General features: G+C 39.7%; 1 pseudogene; it reads right to left on the bottom strand.

Annotated features, from left to right (window-relative positions):
- LOC121929019 overlaps window positions 1–493 on the bottom strand; it is a 144,275-nt pseudogene extending 143,782 nt beyond the window's left edge.
- Window positions 494–3,946: the final 3,453 nt, after the last annotated feature.

Raw genomic sequence — 3,946 nt, 5'->3', positions numbered from 1 at the left:
GTTCCTGTACATTTCACAAAGAGACAGCCCAAGATAGAATGTGGCATAGCTTGCCTTTAGGTATCAAACTTGCATTTTGCCCCAAGGTCCAGAAAGGCCTCTAGGTTAACATTACAGCAACACGTACAGGATTTAAATGTAGCAGTTGCCTTACCTTTCAGAGTCTGTGCACAACAGAAGGAGGAGAGAGATGCCCCCCCCTCCAATAGCCTATAATTAGGAATGAGTGGGATGTTGAGAAATACAATCTTGATAATCCATTTAAATCAACTTTGCAGACTTACACACAGACACCACACCACACCAGAATATTTCAAAATGTGTACCCCTATTTGCATTTCTCTGTAAAATTTTATGGCCTCCTGTGGGAAATGATCATGAACAACCAATTCAAAACTTTACCATTTCAGATCTGAAACTGCATTACCTGACACTGAAGTTTGAAACGATTTGGAATTACTTGATTGCGTTTCTGTCTGGCAAATGCATACATTATTCAAATGTATTTTAGCTTTTTTGGTTCAGAAAACTTGATGAAACCAATATCAATTAACTGGTATTATACATTGATTTAAGCTCCAAATAGTGGCATTTTTCCTTCTTTGTTTTATGAGTAATTCACATTACCTCTTGCATTTTGAGATGAGTTCATCCCAGTTATTTAATAGCTGATCATTACCATTGCAAATGTCTAAACTACAATGTGGGAGTAAGCTTTCTTACATTCCAGGTAAACTGAGCGATAATTCACTTCAAGGCCGAGTATGCCTACAGCATGTGGGTTCTTCTGAGGTGTACATTTTAATTTCATGTTCAGTCTCTCTAAGCTCATGACAACTATCTTACTCTGGAACAATATGAATATCTGTGTTTCATTATATGTTGTCCTTCTCATAGCTCATATATTTCCAGTGCAGTTCGGCAGTTTAAGTTGCTTCTGATGGAAAGCTATTAACAGGACATGAAATCATGTGAGAATGTGGTGTCCATTAGTTCATGCCATGAAATGACTTAATGTCTGTTTCTTGGTGCTAGAAAATCATTGTGAAAGCCAGTTGCTGAGCTAAACAAGAGACTCTGGATGCATCTTCACTACATAAATAATCCAGTTTGACACTACTTTGACTGCCAAGGCTGAATGCTATGGGATTCTGGGAACTGTAGTTTGTTGTGGCATCAGAGCTCTCTGACAGAAAAGGCTAAATGTCTCACAAATGTCCAATTTCCATAATTGCATAACATTGAACAATGGCAGTTAAAGTGGTGTAAAGAGTGGTGTCAAATTGGGTTATTTCTGCAGTGTGGGTGCAGCCATAAATGTTCATGTCCCAGACTTTTATTTTGATATAGATAGATAGAAAGACTAACAGATGGCCAGACAGATCTTCAGCCTTTATAATCTATACATTTTTCATTAAAAAAAAAATCAAAGTAGTTCTCGGTAAAAACAGACAGCTAGAACAGCAAAGGCTTAGGGTGTTAAAACTTAAAATCCAGAAAACCATTCATTAAAACCATGGGTTACTGATTGCACTAATAATTTAAAAAATGAAAAGGAAACTTTCTAGGAAAAAAGTAGATCTTCAACTGACAGTGGAAAAACCCAACACTTGGAATCTGCTTACAGTACTTTCAATAGGAAACCCCAGCATGCCTTGCTGGGGTGGGCGAGCCCACGATTGACTGGCCGGGGGAAAGAGGAGGGAGTTCTGCCTCCCAGCAGATGCTCTGGGAGGCGGGAGGCAACATTGTGGCAGCACCTCCTGGGGACTAGGGGCTTGATTGAGAACATGAGATCATTTGATTGCATGTCTGCAAGATGGTGTTTCCATAGCCCCTAGGTCATCCCAAAGCCTGGCCATGAGCAGGCATTTCAGTTCATCGAACAACTGGGGGGTTGTATGATGTTCCAGATTCAGAGCTCATGCTTTGGGCCAACCCTTTCTTGGTTGCTGGTTGTTTAATAAAGTTGTGGTCTTTCCTCCATTTGCAGATCTTGGTTTTTATTATGGCAGCGCCCCTCCTAGACAAGGGAATTGATGGCGGCACCCACTTGTACTTAAGATGTATATGTTTTCTGTAAGCAATAAAGGCACAGAATGTACCTATGTTTAAATGCTATGTACCAATCAATGAATAGCTAAAGGTTCTTTGTTTGAATCCCTATAAAAGGGTAGATCACCTATTGATCTGGGCTACAGGCTTTGGAAATTATTTCTCTGAAGTGAGCCGGTTAATAAACCTGCTAACTTTCTTGACTTTTGGGGTCTCCCTGACTGTTCTCTGGAAAATCTGCAATAAAAACACAACAAGATAACTAACTGATGCACTGAATACTATGCTACCACTAGAGTGAAGGTGGGACACTTTCAGTCTTCCATCTTCCTTTAGCCATATGGGGAAGGGAACAGGACTGTTTCCACAAGGCTGGGTGACAGCATTTATAACCAATAGGATCACAAATAATACTCTTCATTAGTATCAGCTTATCAAACATAGAGACACCAGATATAGTTCTTCATTTTATGTTGATGTTTTTTATAAGTTTTAGCAACAGGATTATGCATAACACTAATGAAAGTTTTGATCTGGGAGCCTGACAACAGAATCAGGTTACAAAACAATTTTTAACTGGTGAGCAATGTACAAGAACCTTGGCTTAGAGTGACAGTAGCAGATTAGTGGCCCTTTTCTCTCCCACTAAAATGTATCTTGGTATTTACCACAAACCTCAATTTTATATAGGCCTAGGAGTAAGTAATGGGAGTAAATTGTTTGGATGCATCAATATTTGAGATGCAATTTTTTTCCAAACTGAGTTATGGTGGTGTTTGAGGAGTGAGGGACATCATTGGGCTTCATGTTTTGGCTGTATTGATTTGTTAGAGAGCATGGAGTGCTACAAAGAATGTACTCCAGAAATACACAATGCTCCTGGAAAGCAACTTGCTATCCTTTTTGATACTGCTGCTTTTATCTAAATGATGCCTATACTATTAGGATCATTATTGCTTCTTTAGTGAGTCAATGAAGGGGAAAGGACTGGTATTTATCCCACAGTGTTGAAGAGAATGACAATGACAATGAGAGCAATTTGTTCACACACATAAGAAAGGTAAGGTCTGACGTAACATGAAAGACCAAGTGTCTTTTCTTTAAGGTTACATGAATCAAATTCACAAAGGGCTCGGGGAGTTCTTGGAGGTATTTGCATATGTATCAACAAAAAAGATTCCATCTGTCACATATATTTTACTTATTGAAATTCACTTATGCTCCCCCTGCTAGAGAATAATTTTACCGAGTGACCAAGAATAGAAATCAAGAATATAGTTGTGCTGGATTGGTTTTGTTGGAAGGAGGAATGTTGATCTCCATTAACTACTATGGAGTAAATTAAATGAGTGTCAATTTGAGTCACTTAAGCTTATCACACAGGCCATGGGGAACGCGACTGGAGCGGAACGGAAAGGAGAGGGAAGGGAATGGAACAGGAAAATAACGCATATTACCACACAGAAGAATGCTGCCGATGTTGTCAGAAGTCCCCGATCCATTCCCCACCTGTCCTACAGCAGCCGATTTTCAAGAACGATTCTGAACAGTTCTTGAAAATCGGCTGCTGTAAGACGGATGGGGAATGGATCGGGGACTTAGGGCAGCATCATCTGTGTTTTCCCGTGCAGTAATATGTATTATTTCCCCGGTCTATTCCCTTGCCTTCCAGCTCCCTTCCATTCCACTCTGGCCTTGTTTTTAAGGAACAGGGTCCCTAATTGTGCACCACTCACCAGAGAAATGTATGGGAGGAAAAGGTGGGCATTGAAAAAAGCTGAAAGGAAGAAAATCAATGCATTTGAAAAGTGATGCTGAGGAGAGCTCTATGGATACCATGTACTGCTAAAAAAAAGACAAACAAATTAATCCTAGAGAAAATTCTACTTTC

The sequence above is a fragment of the Sceloporus undulatus genome, chromosome 4 (genome assembly GCF_019175285.1).
Source record: "Sceloporus undulatus isolate JIND9_A2432 ecotype Alabama chromosome 4, SceUnd_v1.1, whole genome shotgun sequence".
Classification (NCBI taxonomy): domain Eukaryota; kingdom Metazoa; phylum Chordata; class Lepidosauria; order Squamata; family Phrynosomatidae; genus Sceloporus; species Sceloporus undulatus.
Note: the sequence above shows the minus strand (reverse complement) of the source record. Positions and strands in the feature narration are given on the sequence as shown.